The sequence below is a fragment of the Hibiscus syriacus genome, unplaced genomic scaffold (assembly GCF_006381635.1).
Source record: "Hibiscus syriacus cultivar Baekdansim isolate YM2019G1 unplaced genomic scaffold, ASM638163v2 tig00110621_pilon, whole genome shotgun sequence".
NCBI lineage: Eukaryota > Viridiplantae > Streptophyta > Magnoliopsida > Malvales > Malvaceae > Hibiscus > Hibiscus syriacus.
Window position 1 is genome coordinate 1,210,841 of NW_024062802.1, and position 14,017 is coordinate 1,224,857.

General features: G+C 32.5%; 3 pseudogenes; 2 read left to right on the top strand and 1 right to left on the bottom strand.

Annotated features, from left to right (window-relative positions):
* The first annotated feature begins 669 nt into the window (after positions 1-669).
* Positions 670-11,342, top strand: LOC120136184 (annotated as a pseudogene).
* LOC120135882 lies at positions 3,545-6,875 on the top strand (annotated as a pseudogene).
* On the bottom strand, positions 9,933-13,927 carry LOC120135883 (annotated as a pseudogene).
* Positions 13,928-14,017: the final 90 nt, after the last annotated feature.

The following is a 14,017-nucleotide window of genomic DNA, read 5'->3' on the forward strand; positions in this document are numbered from 1 at the left end:
AACCTTTTAACATTTCAATAACGTCCACCAAATCATTCAAAAGTTCAGAGATGAAATTGGAACATTCAATAGTTCGAGGTCTAATATAGAATGCATGTCACATTTTGGGGATGAATTTGAAATTCTAAAAAAAATTAGAGACCAATTTAGAATGAGAGTCATAATTTATGAATAAAACTGAAATATTCAAAAGTTTAGGGACCAAATTAAAATAAGAGTCATAATTTAGGGTGTGTAGTGGTCGTGACATGAGACTATGGTTAAATTCATGGGTCAATTTGATATTTTATCTAAATTTTAAAGGTCAAAATGATATTTCATCTAAAGCTTAATGTCAAATTAGTATTTTATCTCAAGTATAAAGATCAAATTAATAATTGGTCCCTTTTAACTACCATATGGCTCATCAAATTAGCATAACTCAATGACCAAAATATAATAATCGATAACGTAAATGGCCAAAATTTAATAAATCGAAACATAAGTGACCGAAATGTAATTTATTTGAATTTGGTGAGTAAAAATGTACAAATACGAAAGAAAAGTGACTAATCTAATTGTTTACCCAAATATTTATTTATTAATTAACAACAAATCAGGTGAAAAATCCTACCTTAAAAAATTCTATCCAAATCCAATCGAATTAGGGTCGGTCAATGAATCGAACCCGGTTCTTCTTCTACACTAGGATTTGGATATGATACTCTCCTCTTTTTGCTACACCGGAAACATTCTTAACCAGTTCCCTTTCTTCTCTACCTTCGACTCCTATTCCCCAACTTCCATTTCTCCTCAACTCCTTCACCATCAAGGTAAATTCATCCCTTATTTTTATTTATTTATCGTTGTTTTGATTTCTTTCAGCCTTTTCCCCTTTTCTGTTAACTGTATCTGAAAATTTTCATCCTCTGTGAATCTTCGATTTCGTTGAGAAAATCATGTTGTAGTTCGATAATGATGTTGTACTCCGTTTTGAAATTTTACTTAGTAATAATATATTTCAAAGAATAAAAAATAATCTCATAAATGTCGCCTAATTGTTAAAGGTGTGGTTATCGCAGCTACAACAATTATAATGAGAAAGAGATGACGAGAAACCAATTTCAAATGTTCAAGAAGTGCCTTCCTGTTGGGTTTTTCTCCATTTTCGTTTTTATTCATGTTTGCCCGCAATTTGGATATGTAGTCATGTTATTCCTGATTGGGTATGTCATGATTTTACGTTAGGCGGTTCGAAATTAGATTTTCAATAAAAAAAATATAAAGAAAATATCAAAATTATATGGGAATTTGAAATTTCTTGGGGTGCAACTCGGTCCATCCCTGGACTGTTCGGTTTTAGTTTTTTTTCTTCTTTTTCTGTATATTTAGAAGATCTTATCTCGTTAAAAGTTCAAAGCAACAGAGGTCTGTATCATGTTAAAGCTGTTTTGTTCCACCCCTTGATTGTTTCTGAATTTTTGTAGTGTGTCTGAATCCGCAGCTAGTTCTTCTCAAGTTTTTTATATCTATTGATATTTGTTTATTTGAAGTCTTGATGTATGATCAACTTTTTTGCAGACTTGGTTTATCTCTTGCATTTCACCAGGGCCTTGGCCCCTTCCGTTCTCACATCCCGATTAGCAAATCTGAACACCTTATCAATTTTCTATATCTTCAATTTCCTCCTGGAAATATTAAGGAATCTAAATGTCTCTCGTAATGGCATCATCCTCGGTCTCTTTTTCCTCAAATTTTAATCCATTTAAAGTACGTGATATGAAATTCCGGCAACCTGCTGTATTGAGTTCACTGTGTTCATTTGTTGTTCATTGCAAATTTTCTAAGATTGTGACCCTAAAAACCATAAAACCTTAAGAAAGAAGTCACATGGTGTTTTGAAGCCTGTTAGAGATTCCTTCAATGACAATAGTCAGCCTTTCGCCGATGACGACACCATAACTTTTGATTGGGATGATCAAGAAGATGTTGAAGACACAGGGTCGCCATGGGAGGGGGCAGTTATATACAGAAGAAGCCCTTCTGTTATATGGAGTATTGCACAACTCTTGAGAGGCTCGGTTTAGGGAAGTTGTCGAGTGATACCTCAAAATCTAGGGCTTCAGTGATGGGATTAAGGGTCACAAAGGATGTCAAAGATTATCCAAATGGAACCCCCGTTCAGATCTCCATGGACGTGACCAGGAAGAAGCGAAAGATGAGGCTTGATGGAATCGTTAAAACTGTCATCAGTCTCGGTTGTAATAGGTATTTTCTTTCCTGAGTTTCAATTCTGAAAATTATGGGTTTCTGACTTCTTATATCAGTCAAATGTCCCTTTAGTTCTTGTATTACAAATTACATCGACTGGTCATATTCGGAGCGAATTATCTGATACGTAATTGGACTGAGTCACTCGTTTTTAACTGTTTTACTGCATAAATTTTAGTCTTCCTCATTCTGATCGACACTGCATTATACTGTATGTTGAAGGTGGTGAGCCGGCTGCTGAGTGCATTCTCTAATTTCTCACTTCTACTATGTGAAGAGACCATTGAAGAACCAGAAATAATTGATTTGGGAGCATCCTTCAAGGAAGGGTTTAAATCTTTCTATGGAAGTAACCAAGAGGTGGAGGAAGATAATGATAATGACGCATCAATCGATTGGGAAGACCAGCTTTATTTCCCTCCCGAGGAAAAGGAAATCGATATTTCGAAGCACGTAAGGGACTTGGTGCATTTGGAAATTACGATCAACGCTGTAGTGATCCGAGATGCAAAGGTATATGCCTGAAATGCGGTACGAATTTGAATACTAGTAGTTGTATCTGTGAAGAAGATGTAAAAGAGAAGGGATACGGTCCGCTTAAAAACTTAAGGAAACAAATGCAGCAGAAATCATAGTAGAGTTGATAACTGCTCCTAAATAGGTTTCTTTCCTGCTAGTTTTATTCTTCGCATTGCAATTTTGCAAATGCATAGTGTTATAACCGAACTTTGATGTTTATAGATTTACAAATATGAATATCGTTTTGTTTAGTTAATGTTACTTTTGAATTTTCAGTGGGAAAAAGAGATATTTTTTACTTTAAGGACCATTTATATTGTTTACCTTTTTTAATTTTTTATCAAATAATATTATTTTATATCTAATAATGTGTAAAATAATGTTAAGTTTTAAAAAACTTATTTGTATTAATAAATTTACATTTTATGAATCAAACATAAATTATTATTGTCTCTGTAAGGTGTATAATAAGATTTAAAATTTCTTTTCCTATCCTAAAAGTTTTAAAAATTATATTATAATTATAAATATTATCAATTTATAATAAAATAATTCTTTCATGATAATTCACCCCAGAAAAACTAGTTTCTCAATACAAGCATCAAACTTTAACAATTTATTTTATTAACTGAAAATTGAAAAGCTATGCCGGCAACGAGGAGCGCAACATCTAAAAGAAGCTTTCAAATACTTAATTTTTTTTCTGTTTGGTACTGCGACAGATTGCCTAACTCTCTCATTCAATATCGGACTCAGTGGAACTTGCTTCCAATTCACTTCTTTTAAAAATATATGAACGTAATGATCTCCGGTGTGGGCGATCCGGTGGCAACGGATGCAACGAACGGCGGGGGATCTGATGCCGCTCGAATTGCGGAAGTGAAGGCGTGGCTGGTGGCTCAATTCGATGCCGTTGGGAAAGAAGTCCCTGATTTTGAATACACTCCCCGGAGCATTGCGCATTTGTACAATCTGGCAACCGTCTCGCAGGCCAAGACTCAAGCTGCCAACATCGTTGCCAATGATTTTCGACAGAAGGCCGCCGAATACCGTTCTCAAGGTCCAGCTGTGCTTTTTTTTTTAAAAAAAAATCGAATTGATTTTCTAAAATTTGAACATTTTTATCTTTTCATTCCTAAAATTAAATTTTCCTTCTAGCTGCACGAATTAGAGAGATATTGGAGAGCGTCGGATTGGCGCAGGAGGGTTTGCCCTCAAATGTGGTTGCTTCTGCGCAAGTTCTGGCAAATGTTGCTAATTTATTGAATATTCGAGACACCGAACTTAGTAGGTAGGTTGATTTCGATTTGCAATTTTTAAAACTTCCATAATTCATGCTGATTTCCATGTATTATATCTGGAATTTGATGAGATCGGGGAAAATGGAAACTAGTTTTCTTGTAGCAATGGATGATATTTCTTTAAGGAAAACAGGGGTGGACGAGAAGAGGGCTAAAGTGCACAAAGAGTCCAAAACTCTTCTCGAATATACTCGAAAAGCAATTGCAAGGCTAACCTATTTGAAAAGGTAAAACTTGTTCTTTTGCCACCCTGATTGAGGTCTTTGTTTGAATCTATTTGAAAATGGAAACTAGCTTTTTGATATAGGACATTAGCTCAACTAGAAGATGATGTGGCTCCATGTGATGCTCAAATCGAAAATTGGAAGACGAACTTGGGAATTATGGCATCAAAGGAGCGACAGTACATGCAACAGTATAACAACTATAAGGTATGATTCCTTTTGTATTGTTGTTTTCTGGGAAGCGACAAGATGCAAAACTAATTACAGAAATTTAAGCTGTTAAATTCTTCTGGCATGACCATGTTATTTACCAGTTAAAAGGGACAAATTGGATGGAAAGAGAAATTGTCTTTGCCAAAAATGAATGAAATTTAATTGGATATTTAGGGTTCGCATTTTATTTGAGTGGCTGGATTAAAGTTTATCAACGTCATATAGAGAATATAGATAGGACATCCAAATGTATAAAATGACTTTATTACAATTGAAATTTATAAATAAATAAAATGGGTTGAAAAGGCAACTTAGAATTTTATATAGGTAGAGTTGGAATAGAGTAGATCATATATCTTCTGTTTTAAAGCCAAAAACAGCATGCCTAGCTGAGGTTAGAGCCGTGGACAGAGGTTAAAGAGAAGAAATTACGAGGTTGATGTTTCAAAGCTGTGAATGTCAATTGTTGAGGTCTATACAACAACTAGAGAGAAAGGAGGAATACTGTAGAGGTGGAAAGAAAGGAAACAATCACTTAAAAAAAAATTCTCCAAATCTCCGAGTACAAAAGCTTTACCAAGAGATGGCTTTTGTATAAGCAAATACTGAATTATCTTATTTGGATTATGTTCCCTTAAATCATTAGAGGAAGAAAAAGCTTCGAGTGATCAAATGCTAAATACTGATTTAACACAGCTTTCTATTTTACCAAGTTCATATAATAGGGCATGAATGGGTAAGAAAACCTAGTTATATGTCAATGTTTAATTGCATGAAGAAAATACTCGGGCTGCTCCGGGTTTACCAAGGAAAGGAACGTGTTTTGACGGCGAATAAAATTGCTGCCTTTGATTTTTATGATATATGTTATAAATATTTCAATTCACCTTGGTAAATCATGAGCCTCCAATCATTCCACTTCATCTTGTTCCTAGCAATTCTTAGGTGGTAGATTGCTATTCTGATAAGATTACAGGCTTTCAAATTACTTGTGAAATTTAGTTCTGCTTGATTTATATAAATTCAAAGTGTCAGGTTCGTCTACAATGTTTTCCCTAGTGTGGGCTTTTGGTGTCAAGATAAGCTGAAGAAGAAGTTAGTCTTACCTGTTTTGAGAATGCAAGGGCCAGACCATAGGTTGTTTGATGACCTTGTATTAATTTTAAATGCCTTCAACCCTACTTTTATAGTTAGTCAGTAGAGCTGCTAAATAGGAACAATTTTGCAAACATAAACTCCTGTGTTCTGACTAATATTGATGAGGATCATAGGAGTCTGATTTCTTCCAAGAGGTGAAGTATTCAACTACTATCCCACCAATCTATCCTGTAAATTGTTCATTATCCAGGTAGATATCTGTTCTAGGCACTAGTTAATTTCAAAAGTTCTACATTCTATCGATATGGTTGGTCCTAATACTTATAAAGCAAGGATGTAACTACTAACTAGTCTTGTTTTCTCACTCACTGTTAATTTATCAGATTTTGATGATCAAATTATCTCCTATATGTTGCTTGCATGAATTCATTCTGCATTTCATTTATGCTTAATCTTGTTTGGCAGGCATTACTAATCGTGTGGGCTACACACCTGAAATTAATCATGGGGTGTTGGTTGAAATGGCCGACACAGGAAGGATTTTGTCAAGAGACCAAGCCCATCTTAGATACCTTGGTTGACATTGGGACACTATTATGCTTTGGTGTTCATTTTGTTTTCCATACATAAAACTTTCTACTCCATTATACTCGTGTTGCTTTCCTATATCAGACTCTTTTAACTATTTGGTTTAGGATCCTCTCGTCCAATTGGGTTCATTTCCCATCATGTCTTCATGTAGAGCTACAAAAGTTGTAGATATAGGTTGCTATGCGTATTCACATGGTTTTCGTTTGTATATTTCTTTCTCAATACCATTTACAGTTTTTTATATAAACAAATGAACTGAATAATGTGCAATTAATCTCATAAAAAAACGTAACTACCTGTTTCCTCATGTCTTAACATTTGGTGGTACCATGCTTGGGGCTGTATGTCATGTAAAACTTGCATCCGTGTTGAAAGTCAATATATATAACACTATTTATTCAAATGGTGCTTTCAAGTTCAATTTTGTTCTGTCCAGAATGTTTTAAAATGAGGGAAGATACGCTAAAAAGCTCTCATTATTGCCATTATTATTTTCGTTGTTATGCAGGATAAAGCTTTAGCTGCCTTAGCAATTGAGGACAAAAAAAGGCAGTATGCTGCTGCTGAAAAATATCTGGAAGATGTGTTGCAATCAGCCCTTGCTGCATCAGATTGATTGGCTTAGAATAGATATTGGCATTTTCTGTCTTGCTTGCTTCTGAAGGTGCTGGTTTTTTTTACCATTGGAGAATTCTGGCGATCGAAGCCAAAGATGAAAAATATCAAGTTCTTATAGGATGTAAGGTAAACCCTCCCCCAATTTTTGTGTATTGCAATGTTCTATAAATGCAGAAGACTTAGATTTATGAGATACAAGTTCTAATGTGTTTTACTTTGAAGTTAGTATCTATGCAGTTTGTGCATGTATCACGGGGTTATTACACTATTCTCAAAAGACATATCCAATAGGATATACAACGTCATCGCTTATAAACTGCATGACCTCTCTATTCTTTTCTAATGTGGGATTAATGTACTCACCTCTTCAAGGTGCATGTAACATCCCAAACTACGGGTTAGTGATTAAATTGTAAAATTTTAGAATTTGGTGATTAAAGTGGAAAAGTTGAATAGTTCAATGACTTATTTAAAAATATTTCCTAAAAGTTGTTAGTAATATCAAAGGAATTAAATGGCCATTTGACAAGAAATATTTTTTCCTATTATATGAATGAATTATGTGGGGGGGGGGGGGAAGAGTTATCTTCTTCTCTTGCTTTCTTCTCTCTCCCCGGGACTTCAAGAGCAAAGATAATTTGATTATTAGCTGAATTTAAGTTGGGTTTTGATCATTAGATGATAAAAAGCTTAAGGAAAGCTAAGTCTTAAAATCAAAGATAAGGAGTTTATGAAATATTAAAGAAAATGGGTTTTAGTGAAATTTTAAAATAAAGGTTTAAATGAATTTGGAGGATGAATTTGAATTGTCATCTATGAGAATAAGAAGTTAGAAGTGTTAGAATTAAGTTTGGATAACATGAAAAAATGGTATGATTCTTAATTTTAAGAATCATGATGAGATGGAAGAGATAGTGATTCGATAAGTTGGTTTAGTAATAGTAGTTGAGTTTAATGGTATGAAAGGTTTTATATGAGGAATTGTGTGTTTTCGGGTGAAAAAGTTATGTGCAGAGTGCATCGGTACACTATGAATGGGCACCGATGCACTAAGATAAATTTTGAAGGTGCATCGACATTAAGGGGTGCATTGATGCATGGAATTTCGAACCCAATTTGTGTACCGATTCACCCATAGTGCATCGGTACACTCCTAAAAAATGGAATTTTGGTTCATTAAACTAGCTTAAGCTATTAACATCAAGTTTAAGGTTTAGGCTTATGATATTATTTTGAAATATCATATTATGTAGATATTGAGCCTAAACAAGTTTCGGAATAATCAAAGGATTAGGATCGAATCAAAGCAAGGCTAAGGTGAGTGTATTTTAATTGTATTTATGCTATTGAACATACATTGGCTTGCGATGAGTCAGTGAGGAGTTACTATGGTAAGAAGTGACTCCTAATTGTTATATGATTGATGTAATTCTTATATGTGCATGAGTACATGAAAATAGGTATAGTTATTATATGTGACATGATCTACATAATTACTTGAATATGCAATATGTGATCATAAGAGCAATGAAATGAATACATGTATGTGTATATATATATATATATATATAATATATATATATATATATGAACTAAGTAAACAAACATGTCATATGAACAAAAGAGAAGTGTTATAAGCTAAGTGACATATGATTATGAAATCATATGAAAAGTGAAATGTTCATGTGAATATGTGAAATGATATTTCCCATGTTATGTGATATGAGAGCTAGTGGTATAGTTAGCATGCCAAAGTCGAGGGTTACAGTGGTCTTACGGGACATAGTAGTCCTTTGGTACAAATTTCAATGCCCCCAGTGGGAATTTTACGAGTTATGGTGACAAAATTTGTGCACAACCTCAACGCACTCACATATCCTTAGTTCTCACAAGTGTACCATGGGCTAATTAAAGAATTAAAGAGATAACACAAATATATATATGTGATGTATGCTTTTGATGATATGAAATGTTACAGGAATTATATGATGATGTGTATATTGTTTGGTTAATAATGTTAGATACAAGAGCATATGACTAATGGATTAAGGATAATGCTAAGAAGGTAATGATAATATATGTTTCTATATGATATGATAGTAATAAATGTTCATGCATTTGATATGAATTATATGATGTTAAGTGTATTTCTTTATGAAATGTTTTATGGTTTCCATTATATGTTTTTAGCCTCACTTAGTCAACGACTTAGCGGGTGATTATTTCACGCGTAGGTTTTGAGAAGAGGAAGTTGATAAAAGTTATACAAGACAGATCAGTTCCTCCTTTCCAAATATCAGATCAGAAAAAAAATTATAGTATGTATTTTATAATACTTATAATGGTTGGCATGTAAACAGAGATTTGAATCCGATATATTTTAAGTGGTTTTGTAAAATCACATAATTGATTTTGTAATGTTTCAAATGTGTATATGTAAATGGAAATTTTATACAGATGAAAACTTAGATTTTTATGAATTTATATGTATTTTACGAAAATTACTGTAGCAGTGCATCGATGTACTGCTAATTTATATTCGAAAACTTTCACTGTTCACGGTACTGTTCATTATTGTTCACAGTATTGTTCGTACCGTATTTTACTGTTCATAAATACGTTTTTGTCTCAAAATTTTATAACAAATGCAATTTAACAATATATGATCATATTTCCTTAATATAAGTTCAAATGTTTTGTTATTTTGCAAGAATAAAGGTTCTAAAAGGTTAATGTAACATCTCGGGCTCGTATTCAGATCGAGTACGGGTTGGGGTGTTACAGTGCATGTTTAATGTTAGTCTTAGGCAAGCCAAAATAACTTAGTGCTGCTAATGGTTCAAATGCATGAAACAAAAATTGCCAAAAAGTTCAACTGAAAACGATAAGAGAACTATCTATTTCCTCTAAGTCTCTATTTTACCAATCATGTTTATATCATCCAACATGAAAGATACGGCACATGATTTAGCTAAAAAGCTACGCAACTAAATACACAAAGGGATATCAGCCAACTAAAACCTTCCGAGTTTAGCAACATCAAAAATAAGTCAAGACAGAAAAAAGAAGCTCCAACACCTGTGGTTCCCGATATCTTCTGTACATGGTAACCATGTCTCGACTTCCTACGAGCTCTAAGCCAGTGCCTTGTCAATTGCCTCTGCGTTATCACGCAGAACATTCCACTGAAACAGAAGAAAAAACAGATGAGTGAAATGTCCTCATCTTTATTATAATAGAAGGCCGATCTTTGTGATTCGTACCTGATCCAGACTTATAGAAATACCTAGGAGAATAAAAGATGTCGGCTCATGAATATCGGTAATGAAAATATGTCAGCTAATGAATAACTCGAAAGTTTCAGAAGCAAAAATCATGTTATGCACCAACAAGATGAGTACCAGCATAGAACCAAGAATGGAGGAAGATGTCAAACTTCTCCAAGAGACATTTTTCAACCCATAAATCCATCAACAATCTACTTCAAATACTGAAATTCCAAACTTTGACAAGTCTATTTATGCTTGTCGACATTCAATAACAGTGGGAACCAAAGCCGTTAATCAGGATCGACGCAAGATTTTATGTCAATGGTACAAACTTAGGCATATTAAACTTTTGGGGTTACAAAATTAGAATCAATAGATAAACAAAGAAAATACATAAAACTATATGAGAATATATGTATACTTAATGTTTTGAACTTTATTTTTTTTAATAAAAAAAGCCAATTATCCAAGTAGTGAACAGAAGACAATATACAAGGGATAAAAAACACAATAAGGAACAAATTCATCACGATACCCAAATGAAAGTCACAACAAATCAAACTTAAACAACAACACTTAACTACCCTTCAAGTTTAGGTTCAATGCATAACTGAAACACTAGCCTATAATGAAGAAATCAAACGAGAGTTTTGCATGAAAGCATGCCTAAAATGAAAATAAAACACCATAGCACAAATATCAAACCTTCTTACTCAGTTAAAACACTGTTGATGTACAAATTAGAGATTAGGTCAAGTAAAACTTTCAAATTTAAACTTGAAAGGAACAAAAATAAAAAGGCAGAAATAGCACCTGCTACAAATATAAATCTTGGATATCAACCTTTTCAGCCAGCCATTTGCTTGCCATCCTTGACATAAAATTCACGAATATCAACCCAGATTTTGTCATTCCAGTTCCTCACTGAAACTCTTCTATTCTTGGATATCTGCAGCCCCGAACAAAAGTGATTTTGACATTTCATTAACGTTGTTCATTACAAAGAAAAAAGCAAAAGCCCTATAATCGCGTATTTTCGGGAAAAAGGAACCATGAAATAGAATATATAGATAGAAGGAAACAGCGAGAGCAGGTGGAAGGTGACCTCGCAGACGACGATGTCGTCGGAATCATCAGAGTAAAGGGAAGCAGAAGTGTTGGAGAGTTTCTTAGGAGGCGCATGGCCCTCATTCTCGTCGTAAACGTGACCCTCTGCATTCTTTCTCTTCCCTCTGAACGATATTTTTTTCCCTCCAACTCACTATTCGCAAATTGCAAGCTTTTTTTCCCCTCTTTTTCGGGCCCTCGCTTTTAATCTGCTTTTGAACTTGCTGAAGTTGGATTTTTTATCTCCTAAATTTTAAAACCTTTTACCTCATTTTTTTAACACTAGAAACAATAATTTAGACCAATTAGAAGTCGCCACGTCAAATCCTTATTTTTATATTCTAATTTTCTACTGATAATTAATAGGATAAAGTACACAAAATGATCATCTATATGATATTATTTTATTGAGTCTCATGATTATAAAAATTATAAAATAATCATTTGATTATTTGATGTTACTTTATTAAGTCATTCGATTATTAAAAGTTATAGTATGATCACTCAACTATTCATATGTTTCAAATTTATCATTTTTCATTAAAAAATTAACGATCGTTTGAGATAGATATTAACATGTTGACTGAGATATGATAATCTTATGAGATTATGTGAACATATATTTTATCATATCTCAATTAATATATTAACATACAAATCAAACTATCGTCAACTTTTCAATCAAAATGAATAAATTTGGAATATATGAATAGTCAAGTGATTATTTTGTAGCTTTTAATAGTTGGACTCAACAAAGCAATCGCCTATAATTAGATGATCATTCTATAATTTTTAATAGTCGAGGGACTTAATAAAATAATACCCTATAATCGAAGGACCATTTATATTTTACCCTAATCAATAATTAGATGAAAAATAAAATAAATATAATTTAAAACATTAAAATAAAGAAAATAATAATAATAATAATAATAATAATAATAAAACAAAGAAAACTGATTTAAAAGGACCAAAACGGAAAAGGCCCATTCTTTATCATTCCAACAAAACCGTAGGATCTTTTTACATCTTTCAATTTTTGCTTCAATTCGTTCCTTATTAGTTGGTTTTCAGCAACTAGTGTTTATGTTGTAACAAAGTTAGGCCTTTAAAATCATTATATTTTACTATCCCTTTCACTATTTTATTTTTTTATTCTATTTTTATAATCGATTTGAGTATCAATATAAAATTATAATCTAAGTTCTAATCATAATTAATTTGTTTAGTGAGATGAGGTACTGGATCTTTCAAGTAAGGTTAAGAGTTCGAATTTTAACATTTTGTGAACGAAATAAACTAGGTTACGAGAGTTGTCTCTATAATATGCATTTACAAAATTTAATTCGAATTAGTTGATCAATAAATTGAATACGAATAATTTTGACAATCAGAAATATAACTTTTCTTTTTCTGATTCTAACGTACTTTTGAAGAAGTTTCCAAGAAATGACCCCTCTTTTTAATTGGAAGTTCTACAGTGCGGCAGCCTTAATATACGGTTAAGAAAAGACGTTATCGGATTTATTTTATTTTTTAACAAAACCAATAAAATATTATCTAAAACATTAATGTTTTTTAATATTTATGGTAAAGTTCTCAATAATAACAAAACCGGTAGAAAAAAATAATGTTTTAGATAACGCTTTACCAAATACGTTAATAAAACTGATAAAGCGTCTAATAATAACAAAATCAATAAAAATAATAATACTTCTTGTAATTTTTTATTAATTTTATTAAAAAAATAATAAAATTAATAACATTTTTCGTTAATCGTATATTTAGGGTGCCGAGAGTTTCCCTTTTTAATGAATCTAATTGAAGCATAATATGCTTTCTTTATAAGGGATTTACGCTTGTACATTAACTACCCTTTTGTTTGATTCCTCAGTCCCTTGTTTGACTTGTTCCTGACATTGTTCTTTTGAATTAAAAAATAGTTATTTATGAGTTATGACTCAATTCTCAATTCAATCTTCAAATTATACTCATTTTTTGTTTTGGTATCAAATTTTCTATTCACATAAATTTTACTTTATCTAACATCACTCAAAGAAACAATTAACAATAGAGGTGTAAAAAAAAATGATTGATTTGAAAGAAAAAATAACTGAAACTGATTTGAGTTCGAATTGTTTATGATATGAGGTGATGATCAGAAATCGATACGAGTCTGAATTAGTGTTAATTTGAACCTATGTTGAACATGATTATTTTGAATATGAACTTATTGTGCACCCTACCTGAGAACACTTGAATCTGAATAAACCTGATAATATGAAAATCAAATTTGACCTACAACCGACATGATATGAACTTGAGATTAACATGGTAAATAATCGATATAACCCGACTTGAAACGGTCTGAGATATAAATTTACCCGACTTGCTATCAACTCGACATGTAATTAACTCAACTTGCAACCGACACGACTTGACTTGACACAATATAGTTGGGCGACTAATTAATTTTTTTTAAAGGTCACAAGTTTAAACATCAGTGATTACAAGGGTGATTAAATGATAATTATAAAAAAATTGATTATTAAACCTTTCTATATTTATTTATTTATTTTGAATAGATAACGTGTTTATGTATTGAAATTATTCGAAAGAAAAGAGCACGGTGCAATCCTCCCATCGAACAGGAAAGGGAAGTAAATGGGTGAAAAGAACCTGAAGGAAACACAACAGAAGAAACCCCATTAGTGTTATCAACACACAGAAACACCATGGACGACAAGTTTGAAGAACCAAGAAATTCCCATGATTTGTTTACCTCCAAGAAAAGCACCCTTTCTATTTTCACCAATCAATCAACGCT